Source organism: Hyla sarda, chromosome 4, assembly GCF_029499605.1.
Source record: "Hyla sarda isolate aHylSar1 chromosome 4, aHylSar1.hap1, whole genome shotgun sequence".
NCBI lineage: Eukaryota > Metazoa > Chordata > Amphibia > Anura > Hylidae > Hyla > Hyla sarda.
The window spans coordinates 125,691,754-125,713,250 of NC_079192.1; the positions used below are offsets into that span (position 1 = coordinate 125,691,754).

The 21,497-nt window shown below is 44.0% G+C and overlaps 1 protein-coding gene across 4 annotated transcripts in view; it reads left to right on the forward strand.

Annotated features, from left to right (window-relative positions):
• The window catches only part of LOC130368422 (ras and EF-hand domain-containing protein-like), a 171,795-nt gene that overhangs the window by 59,819 nt on the left and 90,479 nt on the right, over positions 1 to 21,497 (forward strand). The window contains exon 1 of one of the 4 annotated variants that reach the window (XM_056572055.1): positions 2,804 to 2,849. The exons of the other annotated variants lie outside the window; for them this stretch is intronic. The gene's annotated coding sequence lies outside the window, so the exon portion shown is untranslated. Of the gene's footprint in view, positions 1 to 2,803; positions 2,850 to 21,497 lie in introns of those variants that run through there. 4 annotated transcript variants of the gene reach the window in all.

Sequence of the window (21,497 nt, forward strand, 5' to 3'; positions counted from 1 at the left end):
GGGCTTACGCCTTCATGGGACTAATTTCCCAAAGCTTGGGAACCCTATGATATCAAAACATATATCTTTATTATTTCTTTATTAAAACTTTTAACACTTTAAAAACACAGTCAGGGAGCAGATAACATGGAATATATATTCCTCTTGTCCTCTATATTATGGTTGGATAGTCTCCCAAAGGATATTCATTATTCCTCCACTGAGGAGTTAAATTCCTGCCTCCAAGCCATATATTACTATCATTAGCTCTCTGGTCCCTAGGCTGCTTATTAAAATGCCATAACCCCCCCCCCCCCCCCCAACGTTTCGCCGGCCGCAACCGGCTTTATCAAGGGTCGAGGTGCTAATGTGCTCATATATGGTGTTTTAATAAGCAGCCTAAGGACCAGAGAGCAAATGATAGTAATATATGGATTGGAGGCAGGAATTTAACTCCTGAGTGAGAAATACTTCATTTTCGTGTAAAATTTCAGGGGTGCCAACATTTACGGCCATGACTGTATTGGGTTTAGTGTGGATGAACTGGCTGACATTTTTCCTTTAAACTTAAACCATGAAAAAATTAGCAATATTGAAATATTTAGATATGGTGATATTCCCTCTTGTGCAAAAATTGTTCAAAGTAACAGTATTCAATAGTCACAATATCACACACCACAGAGTGCATACCACCACACATGTCTTTTGTTTGCCCTGCCGGTCATGTGGGACTTGTAGTCCTAATGCTTGTATGCTTTGTGGGAAGTAAGAAATTCCTTTTGCTGCAGGAGCAGGCTGTTCAGTGACTCTGGGATAGCTCAGATTTGCGCCATCTCCATAGACAGCAATGCATATCCAAACGGATTCTGTCGAAATAATGATCAGTCCGGTATTTACATTTCTGCCGAAAATTCAGCAGTGTGAGGGAGGCTGCTGCACCAGTATTTCCAAGTATAATATCTCCACTCGGAAATTCCGTAATATGAAACCAGCCTGCACAGAGCTGCACCTTACTTCCTACTAAAGATTACAAGCATTCCTACAAGCATTAGGACTATAAGTCCCATTTGACCCATGGGGCAGCATAAGAAGTGTGCGGTGGTATGGAAAATCAGCATATATAAATATCTAAATGTTGAAGATTTTTGCATCACCTTTTTATTATTATTAGAGACTGTGTTATTTGGGAAACACTGACACAGCGCTCAATATAAGGTAATATAGTACCCAATATAAGGTAATATAAGGTAATTTTATTCCATTTTGGCCTCATATTTCACACAGAAAATTGTTCCATACTGGTATCGGAGAGCTGCAATACTCCACAGTGGCCAGGAGGTGGACCTGCTGCCTACATTTACAATATCTACCTTAAATAGGAGCTTCTAATCCAGGCTTAAGCTTCTTCGTCCTTCAATGGCTAGTGGTTACTTTACACAGCTAATATATTTTTTCATTAGTTTTCACCAATGTGAGCACACAGGTAAATGGTGCTATTGTGCACCATATGCAGCAACTTTATATTGCTATACCTTATATTCACGGCGAGCAAATGACACCAGATCAGCATGTATTCCCAAAGAATCTACTCACGACCACCTCGTTCAGGTCTTCTTGCATATATCTTTATTTATTTGCATGATTTCATATTCTTGGGGTACAACACTTCTGTTGTTGGGGTACGGTGATACACATCCCAGATAGGTAAGTTGACAAATACCTCTGCTCCAGCCTGCCGCGCTACGTTGCAGGGAACCATCCCCTTAAAGGGGTACTCCGGTGCTTACACATCTTATCCCCTATCCAAAGGATAGGGGATAAGATGCCTGATCGCGGGAGTCCTGCCACTGGGGACCCCTGTGATCATGCACGAGGCACCCCATATGTAATCAGCCCCCGGAGCGTGTTCGCTCCGGGTCTGATTACGGTCGACCGCAGGCCCGGCGGCTTGTGACGTCACGCCCCACCCCCGTGTGATGTCACGCTCCGCCCCTCAATGCAAGCCTACGGGAGGGGGCGTGATAACTATCACGCCCCCTCCCGTAGGCTTGCATTGAGGGGCGGAGCGTGACGTCACACGCCGCCGGCCCTGCGGTCGACCGTAATCAGACCCGGAGCGAACACGCTCTGGGGGCTGATTACAAACGGGGTGCCGCGTGCATGATCACGGGCGTCCCCAGCTGCGGGACTCCCGCGATCAGGCATCTTATCCCCTATCCTTTGGATAGGGCATAAGATGTGTAAGCACCGGAGAACCCCTTTAATCATGCGCAGAGGTGAGGAGCTCTAGCTTGGTTAAATATGCTTGTAAGCATAGTTCAATTAACTCTTTCAGCGCTTGACCATTTCAATGCTATATATTGATTAAAAAGCATTACTATTAACCAACGCTATTATAAAAAAGCCTTATAACTACACACTTCATTGAGCCTCTTCGGCTCGATGGTCTCTAGTTCTGTTATCCAGTATGCCTCGCATCTTAGCAATGCTTTTCTATTTTCTTTCTTATTCTTTTTCTTTTCCACCTCCTCTATAATCTGCCATCTGAGGTCCTATACTACATGTCCTAGTTGTTTAAAATGACGCGCTACACTTGTTTCTCCATATTGCGTTTCTGCTACTCCTTCATGTTTAAAGTGTGAATACCTCCTAATAAGTGATTTCTGTTCTCCGAGTCTTACTTTCATTTGTCTTGAGGTTTGACCCACATAATCTTTCCCGCAAGGACACTTTAGGAGGTAAATCACATTGGAGCTCTGACAGGAGTAGTAGCCTTTATTTTTTATATTTATTATTTTTGTACCTTTTGTAGGATGATGAATACAATCACTTTAAATAATGCTATGACAATGGAAGCAAGCTAAACAAGGGTATGTTCCTTTCTTTTTTATTGCAAAAAATTCTTGTTTGGTCACTTTCTTAGGTTTTCTGCCGCTTCTAATTAACATATCTCCAATAGTTTTTCCTTTCTTAAAAGTGAAGAGAGGTGGATCTTTAAATAATTTACCATATTTACTGTCTGCCTTTAGAATTTTCCAATATTTTCCAATCACATTCTGTATCATTTTTGAGCGTTTGTCATCCTGTATACATAACTCTCTCTATTTTGTGTTTTTTACTGGTTCTCTGTCTGAATTTCTCCCTAGGCATTTGTCCAATTTCTTCTGCCATTTTTTTCAATATCTATTTTTTTTAAAAACCCTTCACTACAAATGTTTCTACCGGTTTCTTTTTGTTTTTGTTTCTTTTGCTCTCATGAACTGGTGAATGAGGAGATAAATGATGTAACATATTATTTCTATCTGTGGGCTTACTCTGGAGAGTAATAGCTATATTTGTACCTGTTTTTTGTATTTCTACATCTAGGTAATGTATGACCTCAGTGTTGTATGTAAGAGTGAATTTAAAGGGGTATTCCAGGCAAAACCTTTTTTTATATATATATATCAACTGGCTCCGGAAAGTTAAACAGATTTGTAAATAACTTCTATTAAAAAATCTTAATCCTTCCAATAGTTATTAGCTTCTGAAGTTTTCTGTCTAACTGCTCAAGGATGATGTCACGTCCCGGGACGTGAGTCATCAGAGAGCAGTTAGACAGAAAACAACAACTCAACTTCAGAAGCTAATAACTATTGGAAGGATTAAGATTTTTTAATAGAAGTAATTTACAAATCTGTTTAACTTTCCGGAGCCAGTTGATATATATAAAAAAAGTTTTGGCCTGGAATACCCCTTAATTGTATCATGACATTGATTTAGTTTTTCCACGAATGCTAGTAAGGCATCCTTTTCCCCATAGCATGAAGATGTCATCCACGTAGCGAAGCCACGTGGATGAGGTCTCCAGGCCACAGGTCCCAAATGCATGTACCTCTTCAAAATTTGCCATAAAGGCATTAGCCAGACTAGGGGCTACTAATGAGCCCATAGAAACGCCTCCTACTTGGAAAGGGCAAAATCCTATATGGTCATTAAAAAGTTCAGTTTTTGATTATTAATAGTGGTATTTCTTGCTAATAATTCCTGTACACATTGTATACCTTCATTTTGAGGAATGTTTGTATATAGACTTTGCACATCTAATGTGCAAAGAAATTTTACTTTTTCAAAATTACATTTTTCAAGATGGTCCAAGAAATCGTTAGTGTCCATCAGATATCTTCTAAGTTTTTTCATTGCTGGTTGTAGGTAACTATCCACAAGGATCGAGAGAGGCTGAAGTAGGGACACCGAACCTGAGACGATAGGGTGTCCCGGGGGCCTCTCTTGATCCTTGTGGATTTTTGGCAAAATATAAAAAACAGGAACTGTAGGATTATCTGATATCAAGGTACTAGCTTGTTTTTCCGAAAGAATTCCTTCAAGTACGTTTTCTCTTACAAAATGATCTACTTAACGTTTAAATGACCATGTTGGATCACCACTTAATTTCACATATACTTTAGAATCAGACAATTGTTCCAAAGCTTCTTTTACGTAATACTCTCGATTCATCACTACAATGGCCCCTCCTTTATCCGCGCTGTTTACTACCAAGGAGGGGTCATTGCAGATCGAATTGAGAGTATTTTTTTCATCTTTAGTCAGGTTAGATTTAACAAACATGCCCTGATCCCATTTTCCTTCTACTTCTTTTAAAACAACTTGCATCAATGCCTCGAGACAGGCCGTTTTAATCTCTGGATCGAATGAGGACGATTTACGCAGAGCTTCAGGGATCTCTTGACTTATATCCCACTGTCAGATGCATACATTTTCATATGGATGTTTCTACGAAACCTATAGAAGTCTATTCTAGTATCAAAGTTAGAGTTTTTATATATTGGCACAAAACCCAGTCCTCTGTTCAAGACATTCAATTCGGTATCGGATAAGACTCTGTCTGATATATTTTCTATGTTTTCTGTTTTGCAGGTCTCCCTCTTTTTTTTTTCCTGTTTCGTCTTCTCTTTCTGTAGTCGTAGTGCCTGATTGTGAATTTTCTGTGGACTCTGGTGTCATAGCTCTTTTGGGTTTTTCTAAAGAAAACGCTGATCAACATTTTCCTTATAATTTTTATTTTTTCAGACATTACGGCGTTCTTCTGCCCATGTATAGACTCTATTATGTAGATAGTCTCTCATATCTCTTTCAAACTTTCTCATATTATTTTAATTTCCATTTCTGCATTTAGATCTTTATATATTGCATCATATTCAGACTGTTTTTACAGTTTTTAGCTGCGTTTCTGTCTCTTTTATTTCTTTTTGCAATTGCTAGTTGTAGACGCTGGACAGTCACGAGCATGAGGTCAAAGGAATGTCGATTTTTCATTGCGTACCATCTCTGATGATATATGCATCATCTGGCAATACATTTGGTGTAAGTTTACACCTAAGACCTCTGGGGATTCTCTGAAGTTTTAAATACTTAGTCAGAGGTGAGGCATGGAAGGATAGATTCATCTCTTTTTTTCACAAAATTATCAACCTGTTTAATATAGTCCACTTTACACTGCTCTTTTATAGTGGAAAATGAAAAGCCTACTTCTGATGCTTGAGACAAAATAGAAATTTGTTCATTCTCTGAAAACGAGAAAACTTCAGCTCTAGTGTCGGTTATTTGTCTTATGTCTGCGAACAACATTTTTCATACCCAATTTGTATGTAGTAACCCAATAGGAAAACACTTCAATAGCTAGTGGTCACTTCACACAGCTAATATATTTTTTCATTAGTTTTCACCAATGTGAGCACACAGGTAAATGGTGCTATTGTGCACCATATGCAGCAACTTTATATTGATATACCTGGGCAGATATCTTATTTTCACAGTGAGCAAATGACACCAGATCAGCATGTATTCACAAAGAATTTACTCACGACCACCATGTTAGGTCTTCTTCCATATATCTTTCTTTCCTTGCATGATTTCATATTCTTAGGGTGCAACACTTCTGTTGTTGGGGTATGGTGATACACATCCCACATAGGTAAGTTGACTAATACCTCTGCTCCAGCCTGCCGCGCTACCTTGCGGGCAACCACCCCCTTAATTATGCACACAGGTGAGGAGCTCTGGCTTGGTTGAATATGCTTATAAGCATAGTTCAATTAACTCTTTCGGCGCTTGACCATTTCAATGCTATATATTAGGGCTGCAGCTAACGATCGTTTTAATAATCGTCGATTATTTTATCGATTAATCGGAAAAAATATCAAAATGCCAAAAAAAAAGGGGCTCAGCTGATTCTACTTGAAAAACTATGTACAATTGCCATATTAAAAGTTTCTAGCATGTGATGTGACCAAACAGCAGCAATTTTATAAATATATATTTTTTTTACGTTTACTCCGGTTGCTGTACAGGATTAATGATTCTGTACAGAAATCAGCGTAAATTTGATACTGCCGCATGGGTAACTGTTTGAACTATTAAAAAAAAAATGTTAATGATTCACTAATATTTTAATAGTTCAGACAGTTAGCCATGCGGTAGTATCAAATATGTAAAAGAAAAAATTATTTTACTTTTTTTGTTTAGCAATAGGAAAAGGGGGAGCTAATTTTTATTGGGGGAGCAGTAAATTTACATTTTTTTTCTTTACTTTTTTTATATAGCACTTCTATACACATGTGTATGTGCAGACTGCAGACCATTGCTTTTACAGACCCCTTTAGACAGCAGGGCCCCCTTTAGACTGCAGGGCCCTCCTTTAGACTGCAGGGCCCTCCTTTAGACTGCAGCCCCCACCCTTGTAGACAGCTCACCTGCAGCTGGCCTCTGTCGGGGGCTGCCACTCCGCTGCACAGTTCTCCCGTCCGCATCACGTTGTCCTATGGAGGACCATGTGACACACATGTCACTCTGCTTCCTCCGTAACGTTACGCCGGGTGCAGGGGAGGAGGTGGAGTGACGTGTATGTCACATGGTCCTCCATAGCACAGTGATGCGGACGGGAGAACGGGGCAGCAGCACCCGACAGAGGACAGCTGTAGGTGAGATGTCTACAAGGGTGGGGGCTGCGGTCTAAAGGGGGGCCCGGCTGCCGCCTCCCGACATGTCCCCACTGCTGCCTTGCTCCTAGCACACCGCCGGGACATGTCTATTCTCTGCTGCTCATCTCTGTACCCGACGGAGATGAGCAGCAGAGAATATACATGTCCCGGTGGGCGCTGATTGCACTAGGAGCAGGGCAGCGGCGGAGACATGTCGGCTTCATTCATTCACTGCCGCCACTGACAGCAGACAGCGAATCGGGCGATTATTCGATGACTGGATTCGTCGACAACGAATCCCGTTATCGATTTTAATCGATTACATCGATTAATCGTTGCAGCCTTTATATTGATTAAAAAGCATTACTATTAACCAACGTTATTATAAAAAAGCCTTATAACTACACACTTCATTGAGACCCTTCGTCTCGATCGTCTCTAGTTCTGTTATCCAGCATGCCTCGCATCTTAGCAATGCTTTTCTATTATCTTCACGTAAGCCTGCACACAGCGTTCGCAACTCAATATTCCGGACGCTGGGTAGTGGAGTAACCCTTTAAAGATCCACCTCTCTTCGCTTTTAATTAAGGAAGAGCAATTGGAGATATGTTAATTAGAAGTGACATAAAACCTAAGAAAGTGACCAAACAAGAATTTTTAGCAACAGAAAAGAAAGGAACATACCTTTATTTAGCTTGTTCCCATTGTCATAGCATTATTAAAAGTGATTGTATTCATCATCCTACAAAATGTACAAACATTTTAAATAAAGGCTACTATTCGTGATTTACCTCCTAAAGTGTCCTTGCGGGAAAGCTTATGTGGCTCAAACCTCAAGACAAATGAAAGTAAGACTCATAGAACATAAATCACTTATTAGGAGGTATTCACACTTGGGAGTAGCAGAAACGCAATATGGAGAAACAAGTGTAGCCCGTCATTTTAAACAACTAGGACATGTAGTATCGGACCTCAGATGGCAGATTATAGAGGTGGAAAAGAAAAGGAATAAGGAAGAAAATAGAAAAGCATTGCTAAGACGCGAGGCATACTGGATAACAGAACTAGAGAGGATCGAGCCGAAGAGGCTCATGAAGTGTGTAGTAATAAGGCTTTTTTTATAATAGCATTGGTTAATAGTAATGCTTTTTAATCAATATGTAGCATTGAAATGGTCAAGCGCCGAAAGAGTTAATTTAACTACGCTTACAAACATATTTAACCAAGCTAGAGCTCCTCACCTGTACGCATGATTAAGGGGGTGGTTCCCCGCAACATAGTGTGACAGGCTGGAGCTGAGGTATTTGTCAACTTACCTATCTGGGATGTGTATCTCCGTAACCCAACAACAGAAGTGTTGTACCCTAAGAATATGAAATGATGCAAATAAAGAAAGATATATGCAAGAAGACCTGAACGTGGTGGTCATGAGTACATTCTTTGTGAATACATGCTGATCTGGTGTCATTTTCTCACCGTGAAAATAAGATATCTGCCCAGGTATATCAATATAAAATAGCTTCTTCATCCTACAGATCAGTTTGTATGGCTATCATTCTGGCTGTACTCCCTTCTGTTAAATATTATGTTTTTATTATATTTTTTAATGCAAAACATTACTATCCAAAATTTGAGTGCATAAGGCATTAATTGTTATATAATTTGATATACCATTATCCGAGGTATAACCTATTGATGTTTACATAGCACAGTAACATTTACTATTAATTACATACTGAAGGCAGGGTATATTCTGGTTAGAATACCCAGGGTTGCATACTGTCCCGGATTCCCAGACCAGTGAGCACCACTTTGGTGTAGGCCGCAGACAGCTATAAGCTGCAGCCTACACCAGGAACAGAGCCTAACCTTTGCCCTAGCATAGGCGGTGACATCATGTCCTTGCTGCGTGTATCAAAGTGGAGGAGGTGGCAGCTACACAGGAGGGGAGATATATATTTTTTATTATTATATCAACAGGTAGGGGGGACTACATTTATAATAGACAGAACTGGCTGCCTACTTGGGGGGTTTCTGGTTAATGAGGGGGCCTACTTGCCTACAAGGGGGGGTACCTGCCTACTGGTGTTTACCTAGCTTATGGGGGGGACTAGATTTATAACATAGATAACTGCTTGCCTACTTGGTGGGGGGGGGGGGGTTACCTGGCTAATGAGGGGGCCTACTTGCCTACAAGGGGGGGGGGAAACCTGCCTACTAGGGAGGGCTAGCGACATAGTTGGGAGACCTGCCTGCCTACTGGGGGGTATCTAGCTGATGGGGGGAAGATACCTGCCTAATGGAGAGAAACACCTACCTATGGGGCTACCAATTCAGATTTTTGCTATGGGGCCTCACAAATTCTATGTAGGCACCCACAAATTCTATGTAGGCACCTGGTCATAATTTATTTGTTTTTATAATATAATGATCATGTTGTGATGGGTTGGGGACTTTATCCTTAAAAAAGAAGGGGAGGGAGGCTTTATGTTCATCATTTGATAACATTCTTTTGCTTATATATTCCATGAAAGAATTGAAAGAAATGGAGTACTCACCAGGCCTTTATGGAACTGCAAACTTCTTTATTGCATATTTGCTTAGCAGCATTCCATCATGTTCGGGAGAGCGGACGGGTGCAGAGGGGTGGGGGAGAGGGTTGGGCGACGGACCGTATCTCGCAATCAGCGCTTCGTCAGGCCCCTGGTTTGTTCACGTGTGCAGGTATGTTTATAAAGGTAAATACAACCATCACCATGGTTACAAGAAAAAAACAAAACACAAAGGTAATTGTACAGCAATATAGTGCAAAATAGGGACCTTAAAGCGTACCCGTCAGATCCAACAATTTTTTTTATATATCACTTAGTACCTAATCCTGACCATGTACATCTATTATGTGTCTAGCACCTTTGTTTATTTTTTTATTACAGTTTTAATTTTGCTCACTAATCTGAATTCCTCTCAAAGGGAGGGGGCGTGGCCTCACTGTGCAGGTCTCAACACTGCACTTTTGCAACAATGGAGTGCTGCTTTTTCTCTTTTGTTTGGGGCCATACAAGTAGTGTTCACTTGAACTGGTCATTACTGTAGTACCTTGCACTGCAATATGACATGCAGAGAGGCAGGCTCTAATTGCTTGTTGTCTCTGTAAAATTGATATAATATTGCATATAGTAATACAGAAATACTGTACCATATTATACCATAGATCAAGTTATCACATTTTAAATTCCTCCTGTGAGAACTTAGAAAAATGAAATATATCAAGAATTAATAAAACCAAATGTTTTATTATCGGAATAAATCAAATCTATATAATTGTGATCAGTGTCTTTATAATGACAAACTATATAATTATTAGATTAGTTTTGCATAGTGAGTTACATAAAAATACAAATAAAAATGGCAACATCTACGAGAAGTTTGTATGTTCTCCCCATGTCTTGGAAAACCCACATACATAAAAGATTTTTCACACCCTCCAAAAACATGCGGATAGGTTAAAAGAGCATTTTAGAGAATGTTTTTCCACCTAACTGTGCTAAGGGCTACTGATTGGCTGAGTGGTAAGGACCTTATGCTGACACAACAAAGCAATTACAGCAGGAACCGACACAGAGACCATGGCAGGGGAGTGAGGAGGGTAAATATAGTTGTTTTTCTTTTTTCTAAGAAAATATCTGGAGTACCACTTTATTGTGGAATTTCGATTGTGAGCCCCATTGGGCTCTTTTTTGGTCATCCCCTGTCAGTAGAAATGAAATTCAAAGAAGTCAAGTAGTCAAGTTATTTTATTGTGCAAAAGTAGCAATACATGTGTTAGGTTAGGGTCACATTGCCTTGGGCTCTTTTTTTGTCCTGATTGGCTCAAAAACGGGTCAGAGCACAACTGGTTCCACCGGGTCACCACCAGGTCCCGACCGACTCCGTAGTTGCATGCATTACTTTTTTCTCCGCTAAACTCCCGGCTGTTACGCCGAGCGCTCCGGGTCCCCGCTCCTCCCCGGAGCGCTCGCTACACTCTCCTCACTGCAGCGCTCCGGTCAGATCCACTGACCCGGGGCGCTGCGATACCGCCTCCAGCCGGGATGCGATTCGCGATGCGGGTAGCGCCCGCTCGCGATGCGCACCCCGGCTCCCGTACCTGACTCGCTCTCCGTCAGTCCTGTCCCGGCGCGCGCGGCCCCGCTCCCTAGGGCGCGCGCGCGCCGGGTCTTTGCGATTTAAAGGGCCACTGCGCCGCTGATTGGCGCAGTGGTTCCAATTAGTGTTATCACCTGTGCACTTCCCTATATCACCTCACTTCCCCTGCACTCCCTCGCCGGATCTTGTTGCCATCGTGCCAGTGAAAGCGTTTCCTTGTGTGTTCCTAGCCTGTGTTCCAGACCTCCTGCCGTTGCCCCTGACTACGATCCTTGCTGCCTGCCCCGACCTTCTGCTACGTCCGACCTTGCTTCTGTCTACTCCCTTGTACCGCGCCTATCTTCAGCAGCCAGAGAGGTTGAGCCGTTGCTAGTGGATACGACCTGGTCACTACCGCCGCAGCAAGACCATCCCGCTTTGCGGCGGGCTCTGGTGAAAACCAGTAGTGACTTAGAACCGATCCACTAGCACGGTCCACGCCAATCCCTCTCTGGCACAGAGGATCCACTACCTGCCAGCCGGCATCGTGACAGTAGATCCGGCCATGGATCCCGCTGAAGTTCCTCTGCCAGTTGTCGCTGACCTCACCACGGTGGTCGCCCAGCAGTCACAACAGATAGCGCAACAAGGCCAACAGCTGTCTCAACTGACCGTTATGCTACAGCAGTTACTACCACAGCTTCAGCAATCATCTCCTCCGCCAGCTCCTGCACCTCCTCTGCAGCGAATGGCCGCTTCTGGACTACGACTATCCTTGCCGGATAAGTTTGATGGGGACTCTAAGTTTTGCCGTGGCTTTCTTTCCCAATGTTCATTGCACTTGGAGATGATGTCGGACCAGTTTCCCACTGAAAGGTCTAAGGTGGCTTTCGTAGTCAGCCTTCTGTCTGGAAAAGCCCTGTCTTGGGCCACACCGCTCTGGGACCGCAATGACCCCGTCACTGCCTCTGTACACTCCTTCTTCTCGGAAATTCGAAGTGTCTTTGAGGAACCTGCCCGAGCCTCTTCTGCTGAGACTGCCCTGTTGAACCTGGTCCAGGGTAATTCTTCCGTTGGCGAGTATGCCGTACAATTCCGTACTCTTGCTTCAGAATTATCCTGGAATAATGAGGCCCTCTGCGCGACCTTTAAAAAAGCCTATCCAGCAACATTAAAGATGTTCTGGCCGCACGAGAAATCCCTGCTAATCTACATGAACTCATTCATCTTGCCACTCGCATTGACATGCGTTTTTCCGAAAGGCGTCAGGAGCTCCGCCAGGATATGGACTCTGTTCGCATGAGGCGTTTCTTCTCCCCGGCTCCTCTCTCCTCTGGTCCCCTGCAATCTGTTCCTGTGCCTTCCGCCGTGGAGGCTATGCAGGTCGACCGGTCTCGCCTGACACCTCAAGAGAGGACACGACGCCGCATGGAGAATCTCTGCCTGTACTGTGCTAGTACCGAACACTTCCTGAAGGATTGTCCTATCCGTCCTCCCCGCCTGGAAAGACGTACGCTGACTCCGCACAAAGGTGAGACAGTCCTTGATGTCTACTCTGCTTCTCCACGTCTTACTGTGCCTGTGCGGATATCTGCCTCTGCCTTCTCCTTCTCTACCGTGGCCTTCTTGGACTCCGGATCTGCAGGAAATTTTATTTTGGCCTCTCTCGTCAACAGGTTCAACATCCCGGTGACCAGTCTCGCCAGACCCCTCTACATCAATTGTGTAAACAATGAAAGATTGGACTGTACCATACGTTTCCGTACGGAGCCCCTTCTAATGTGCATCGGATCTCATCACGAGAGGATTGAACTTTTGGTCCTCCCCAATTGCACTTCTGAAATTCTCCTTGGACTTCCCTGGCTTCAACTTCATTCCCCAACCCTGGATTGGTCCACTGGGGAGATCAAGAGTTGGGGGCCCTCTTGTTCCAAGGACTGCCTAAAACCGGTTCCCAGTAACCCTTGCCGTGACTCTGTGGTTCCTCCTGTAACCGGTCTCCCTAAGGCCTATATAGACTTTGCGGATGTTTTTTGCAAAAAACAAGCTGAGACTCTACCTCCTCACAGGCCTTATGATTGTCCTATCGACCTCCTCCCGGGCACTACTCCACCCCGGGGCAGAATCTATCCTCTGTCCGTCCCAGAGACTCTTGCCATGTCTGAATACGTCCAGGAAAATTTAAAAAAGGGCTTTATCCGTAAATCCTCCTCTCCTGCCGGAGCCGGATTTTTCTTTGTGTCCAAAAAAGATGGCTCTCTACGTCCTTGCATTGACTACCGCGGTCTTAATAAAATCACGGTTAAGAACCGCTACCCCCTACCCCTCATCTCTGAACTCTTTGATCGCCTCCAAAGTGCCCACATTTTTACCAAACTGGACTTAAGAGGTGCTTATAATCTCATCCGCATCAGAGAGGGGGATGAATGGAAAACGGCATTTAACACCAGAGATGGACACTTTGAGTATCTGGTCATGCCCTTTGGCCTGTGCAACGCCCCTGCCGTCTTCCAAGACTTTGTTAATGAAATTTTTCGTGATCTCCTATACTCCTGTGTTGTTGTATATCTGGACGATATCCTGATTTTTTCTGCCAATCTAGAAGAACACCGCCAGCATGTCCGTATGGTCCTTCAGAGACTTCGTGACAATCAACTCTATGCCAAAATAGAGAAATGTCTGTTTGAATGCCAATCTCTTCCTTTCCTAGGATACTTGGTCTCTGGCCAGGGACTACAAATGGATCCAGACAAACTCTCTGCCGTCTTAGATTGGCCACGCCCCTCCGGACTCCGTGCCATCCAACGTTTTTTGGGGTTCGCCAATTATTACAGGCAATTTATTCCACATTTTTCTACCGTTGTGGCTCCTATTGTGGCTTTAACCAAAAAAAATGCCGATCCCAAGTCTTGGCCTCCTCAAGCGGAAGACGCATTTAAACGGCTCAAGTCTGCCTTTTCTTCGGCTCCCGTGCTCTCCAGACCTGACCCATCTAAACCCTTCCTATTGGAGGTTGATGCCTCCTCAGTGGGAGCTGGAGCTGTCCTTCTACAAAAAAATTCTTCCGGGCATGCTGTTACTTGTGGTTTTTTTTTCTAGGACCTTCTCTCCGGCGGAGAGGAACTACTCCATCGGGGATCGAGAGCTTCTAGCCATTAAATTAGCACTTGAGGAATGGAGGCATCTGCTGGAGGGATCAAGATTTCCAGTTATTATTTACACCGATCACAAGAACCTCTCCTACCTCCAGTCTGCCCAACGGCTGAATCCTCGCCAGGCCAGGTGGTCTCTGTTCTTTGCCCGATTTAATTTTGAAATTCACTTTCGGCCTGCCGATAAGAACATTAGGGCCGATGCTCTCTCTCGTTCCTCTGATGCTTCTGAAGTTGAACTCTCTCCTCAACACATCATTCCTCCTGACTGCCTGATTTCCACTTCTCCAGCCTCCATCAGGCAAACTCCTCCAGGAAAGACCTTTGTTTCTCCACGCCAACGCCTCGGAATCCTCAAATGGGGTCACTCCTCCCATCTCGCAGGTCATGCGGGCATCAAGAAATCTGTGCAACTCATCTCTCGCTTCTATTGGTGGCCGACTCTAGAGACAGATGTGGTGGACTTTGTGCGAGCCTGCACTATCTGTGCCCGGGATAAGACTCCTCGCCAGAAGCCCGCTGGTTTTCTTCATCCTCTGCCTGTCCCCGAACAGCCTTGGTCTCTGATTGGTATGGATTTTATTACTGACTTACCCCCATCCCATGGCAACACTGTTATTTGGGTGGTCGTTGATCGATTCTCCAAAATGGCACATTTCATCCCTCTTCCTGGTCTTCCTTCAGCGCCTCAGTTGGCTAAACAATTTTTTGTACACATTTTTCGTCTTCACGGGTTGCCTACGCAGATCGTCTCGGATAGAGGCGTCCAATTCGTGTCTAAATTCTGGAGGGCTCTCTGTAAACAACTCAAGATTAAATTAAATTTTTCTTCTGCATATCATCCTCAATCCAATGGACAAGTAGAAAGAATTAACCAGGTCTTGGGTGATTATTTACGACATTTTGTTTCCTCCCGCCAGGATGACTGGGCAGATCTTCTACCTTGGGCCGAATTCTCGTATAATTTCAGAGTCTCTGAATCTTCCTCCAAATCCCCATTTTTCGTGGTGTACGGCCGTCACCCTCTTCCCCCCCTCCCTACCCCCTTGCCCTCTGGTCTGCCCGCTGTGGATGAAATTTCTCGTGATCTTTCCATCATATGGAGAGAGACCCAAAATTCTCTCTTACAGGCTTCTTCACGCATGAAGAAATTCGCGGATAAGAAAAGAAGAGCTCCTCCCATTTTTTCCCCTGGAGACAAGGTATGGCTCTCCGCTAAATATGTCCGCTTCCGTGTCCCTAGCTATAAGTTGGGACCACGCTATCTTGGTCCTTTCAAAATTTTGTGCCAGATTAATCCTGTCTCTTACAAACTTCTTCTTCCTCCTTCTCTTCGTATTCCTAATGCCTTTCACGTTTCTCTTCTTAAACCACTTAACATTAACCGTTTCTCTCCCAAATCTGTTCCTCCCACTCCTGTTTCCGGCTCCTCGGACATCTTCTCCGTCAAAGAGATTTTGGCATCAAAAAAGGTCAGAGGGAAAACTTTTTTTTTAGTGGATTGGGAGGGTTGTGGTCCAGAAGAGAGGTCCTGGGAACCTGAGGACAATATCCTAGACAAAAGTCTGCTCCTCAGGTTCTCAGGCTCTAAGAAGAGGGGGAGACCCAAGGGGGGGGGTACTGTTACGCCGAGCGCTCCGGGTCCCCGCTCCTCCCCGGAGCGCTCGCTACACTCTCCTCACTGCAGCGCTCCGGTCAGATCCACTGACCCGGGGCGCTGCGATACCGCCTCCAGCCGGGATGCGATTCGCGATGCGGGTAGCGCCCGCTCGCGATGCGCACCCCGGCTCCCGTACCTGACTCGCTCTCCGTCAGTCCTGTCCCGGCGCGCGCGGCCCCGCTCCCTAGGGCGCGCGCGCGCCGGGTCTTTGCGATTTAAAGGGCCACTGCGCCGCTGATTGGCGCAGTGGTTCCAATTAGTGTTATCACCTGTGCACTTCCCTATATCACCTCACTTCCCCTGCACTCCCTCGCCGGATCTTGTTGCCATCGTGCCAGTGAAAGCGTTTCCTTGTGTGTTCCTAGCCTGTGTTCCAGACCTCCTGCCGTTGCCCCTGACTACGATCCTTGCTGCCTGCCCCGACCTTCTGCTACGTCCGACCTTGCTTCTGTCTACTCCCTTGTACCGCGCCTATCTTCAGCAGCCAGAGAGGTTGAGCCGTTGCTAGTGGATACGACCTGGTCACTACCGCCGCAGCAAGACCATCCCGCTTTGCGGCGGGCTCTGGTGAAAACCAGTAGTGACTTAGAACCGATCCACTAGCACGGTCCACGCCAATCCCTCTCTGGCACAGAGGATCCACTACCTGCCAGCCGGCATCGTGACACCGGCATTACAACAGACTTGGGGTCAGTCTACGGCAATGTGAATCAAGCCAAATCCCCACAGTAGCATTGACCCACAAAAGGAAGTTATAATATCTAATCTCACTACCCTGTTCTTCTATTATTTTATTGTTTACACCCCCCTCCCTTATAAAAAAACATGAAACATATTTCACAATATTTCTCACCAATTGGAGTTCATACCATAAAATAGAAATAGAGAAACAGAGACATAGTTGCACATCCACAATTACTATTTTGAACTACTTGCTTCTATAACCTTTTAGTTATTGAAATTATGCTGAGAAGCAAGTGAAGTGGATCACAATACAAATTGTGGATGTTTGGCTGTGTTTCTGTTTCTCTATTTTTGTTTTAGATTTGGAGTTCATACCATGCATAACAGCAGCCCATAGTGCAAAGGGGTAAGAAATAAGAAATGGTGTGCAGTGGTCCCTCGACTTACAATGGCCTCATGTTACAACGGTCTTTTCTAGAATATACAAAACATACAATGCTACAGACAGTACAGATTTGCAATACGTGTCAATGGCTGGAAGAACTGACCAATCAGAATGGGCATTTCACCGGTAAGACACCTGTATTACTAAAGTGCATGACTGGCTGTCTGGTAGCACCCCCTACAGTACAAGGAGGTACTTCATGTTCTGTAAAACTCTTTACCTGTGCCAGGGTTAGCTGCTCCTTTGGATACTAGGTGAGGGCAGCACCATTTTACTATTTTGGGATATTATGGGAGCTTTATCAAAACCTGTTCCTAGGGAAAGTTGCCCATAGCAACCAATCAGATCGTTATTTTTATTTTTTAGAGGCCTTGTTAAAAGAAGCAATCGGTCAACTTTTCCTCTATGCAGGTTTTGATAAATCTCCCCCATTGTGTGTACCGTACAGGACCCTGAAGATGCTCCTGTCCTCTACATAGACAGCGATTTACAGCTCCCAGCAGATCTTTTATATGTATCTTACTTTTATATGTATGGACTTGCTTTATCTGTATTAGTTATCTCCTTTTTTTTTTCAGTCCTCATCTTTTCCTATTTTTGGATGACATTTTGGGGCTTTAGAACCAATTACCTGGTTTCCATAGTGGTCATCCTGGAACCAACTCATATTGTTACTTGAGAGACCACCATATATTAATGGCCAGGGATTGTAGGGGTGAAGGAGACTCGATATTCTTTTGCTTAATAAGTAGTCTGTTGTCAATGACTTCTACTGATAAAACCAGATATACAATAGAATTTCCCAATAGGGGATACTCACGGGAAATAAAAGAGTGTCCACTATTCCCCTATTGGGAAAAAGGCTCAGAAATCATTCTAAATGACCGAATACTGTACTGTACTCACTGCAGAGTGTAATTACCTATAAAACATGATAGCATGAAAGCCATATTACAGTAGAATCTCCCGGTGTTGTTTAATCACCCCTTATCGCCCCTGTACCATTTCATCCCCCCTTTATACCTTGTGCCACTTTATTCCCCCTATGCCTTGTGCCAAATCATCCCCTTTTACCCCCTGGCCCCTATGCCACATCATTTCCCCTTGATCCCCCCTGTGCCATTTCATTTCCCCCATTTCAAATGGCACAGGTGGGATAAAGGGGGAAAGAAATTGCACAGGGGGGTGATAAAGAGGGGATCATAAATTTGCAAAAAGAATAGTAAAGGGGGAATGAAATAGCACGGGGGGAATCAAGGGTAAATAATATGGCACAGTGAATAATAGGGGAGATGACTTGGCAAAGAGGGAGATGATTTGGCAAAGGGGGAACAAAGTGGCACGGGGGGACAGGCAAGGAGGGGGGTGCTGGGACTACTGCAGGGGGGGGCAGTGGGGGGCAGGGCCCCCTTGGAGCCTGGGGCCCTTAATGGTTTTGGCTGTACCCCCCCTGATGGAGGCCCTGTGTACAAGGCCTCGCATAAGCCTAGTTGTCGCTTATTGGGAGTGTGTTGTCCCCTATTGGGAGTGTTTTGTCCCAATAAGTCTTATGGGACTCTGCCAGGGAATTAAAAACTGTCCCCTATTGGGAGGTGTCCACTAAGGGAGATTTTACTGTAACAGGAGAACATTCACAAAGCAAGCCACAGATGATAGTAAGAATAAGAATCCATGGAGCAGTAGAATCAACAGACACAAGAAACCTCTGGCTCAATAAGGAAGATAGTTCTGTATAAACATCCAGCTGAACTATTTACTGACTGCTGGTGGTATAGAGGGAAGTTATCTATCCAGAATATCTGATCTACATGGAATTATACTGGATGGATGGGGACAATTTTTCAATATTTTTCAGAAGAAAAAAAATGTATGCTTACCATTATACATAATTATAACATGTAGATTTTTTAAAAATTTTTATTTGTGGTTCAAAAGTGAAGAAAATACCAGGAAATACTTCCGCATGAATATTTCGCATGGACAGTCTGCAATAGCAGTCCCATTGATTTCATCCGGTCTATACAAGTTAGTGAATGTTAGCTCCAAAGCCAAGTCAAGCTTTATCTTAGTCAAGTCCCAGTTAGTCAGTCAGTCTGTCAAAGTCAAGTTCAGACCAGTCAAGTCACAAGTTAGTCGAGGAAGAGTACAAGTCCCAAAGTGGCAAGAAGCAACTGTGGTTCTCTATAGCATCCTTCAGCATAAATCGCATTTAAACTGAACTGTACCTGACACACAGGAAATCTCGGACAAGGTAAAAATCCCCAGCACTTAGTGAATAAGGGTCTCAGATGGAAGACCACCTTCTAGCTCACATGTGGACATGCCTTATTGACAGGTTATAAAACTCATTTAACAGTTATGCAGAGAAAATGAAAAATTATTTGTCAGCATCTCAGAATGCAGAATCAAGGTTGTACTGAAAGTGAGTTTCTAGAAAATACTATTTGGAAAGGGGGTGAAAAGTACAAATTCTGAATGTATCTACTGTAAATCACTAGAGATTTGTATTTATTTTTATTGTTTTTTTTTTTTCATGTAAAATTGCTTGTGACACCACAGGGCACGTCTAAGTTTACAGGCATTCTTAAAAACCAGTTACATACCGCCCTCTCATATTACAACTTAAATTAGAAGGTAGGGCAGAAGAAAATGAGATAGATACCATAGGACCGGATAGAATGTGACTGTGAAAACTAGCTCTGCAGCATACTGTGTATGAGTAGTTCTGGTCTCCGGGAGAGATTATAGTAATGGCTTCTGTCGTCATGCATGCTATCTAGTGTGTGCCAGTGAGTTATATGTTATCTCCAGTCTTCATTATATAATAATTCATCTGCCCTTTCTGAAGTCATTTAGGATCAGGAAGTAGATGACATCTCCTAATCTGGGATCAGAAACGTCACATGCAGGCCAATAAGGAACAATTGCATACACTTTTATAAAGGTGGATGGAGGACTCATTGGTCCTATTATGGTGATGTATAACAAATTAATACATCATCTTGTTACTTTATATAATAGTTTTTTTTATTATGTACCTCACACTTTTGGTACTGCTGTTCCAAACTCCTGTGGTCCAAAAACATAGAGCTTTTTTCCCGCTGGGTCCAGTGTCACGTGACCCGGCAGGAAATATGAAATTACAGTGATTCTCTAATCACTGCAGCCAGGGAGCAGAGCGCATTACCACCCGCTTCCCTGGCTGGCACGACTACAACTCCCAGCATGTCCTTACAGTAAGGGCATGCTGGGAGAGTTATAGGGGGGCGGGTGCTTGTCACCTGCCCCCTGCCGCACAACTACAGCTCCCAGCAGGCCCTTACAGTAAGGATATGCTGGGAGTTGTAGTCATGTGGTGCGGGAGATTGTCACCCCCCCCCCCCCCACAACTTCCAGCATGTCCTTACTGTAAGGGCATGCTGGGAGTTGTAGTTGTCACCCGCCCCCCTACAACTCCCAGCATGTCCTTACTGTAAGGACATGCTGGGAGTTGTAGTTGTGCGTCAGGGGGCAGGTGACAGGCTTGTCACACGCCCCCTACAACTCCCAGCATGCCCTTACAGTGGGGATATGCTGGGAGTTGTAGTCATGTGGTGCGGGAGATTGTTTCCCCCCCCCCCACACTACAACTCCCAGCATATCCTTACTGTAAGGGCATTCTGGGAGTTGTAGTCATGGGTGGGTGACAATAAATGTATTAACCTATTTTTCTTTTTTTTATTTCTCATTTCAGATCCGTGTATCCTGTGGACTACTTCGGATTCGGTGGACTGCTTCGAGGACCAGCGTTTTTTAAAATCTGTTTAATGTTAATAAAATGGTTAACGAGGGCTTGTGGGGAAATACATTTTTTTGCAACGTGTTCTGTTTTTTATTTTATTTACTTGACAGGCTTAGTAGTGGAAGCTGTCTTATAGACAGAGTCCAATAGTAAGCTGAGGCTTAGCGTTAGCCACAAAAACAGCTAGCGCTAACCCCCAATTATTACCCCATACCCAACGCCACAGGGGTGCCGGGAAGAGCTGGTACCAACAGGCCAAGAGAGTCAAATATGGCGCTCCTGGACCTAGGCGGTAACAGGCTGGCGTTATTTAGGCTGGGGAGGGCCAGTAACAATGGTCCTCGTCCACCCTGGTAATGTCAGGCTGTTACTGTTTGGTTGGTATTTGGCTGAGAATAAAAATAGGGGGGACCCTATGCATTTTTTCTTTTAAATAAATAATTAAATATAAAAAAAACACATAGGGTCCCCACTAATAAACATATGTGGTATCGCCACATGTGTAAAATGTCCGAACTATCAAAATATAATGTTAATGAGCCGGCGTAAACGTTAAAAAAAAAAAAAAAAAAAAAGGCAAAAACTGCTGCTTTTTTGACACATATTCAAAAAATATATATAAAAAAAATGATTAAAAGTTTTATATATGCAAATACAGTCATGGCCATAAATGTTGGCACCCCTGATATTT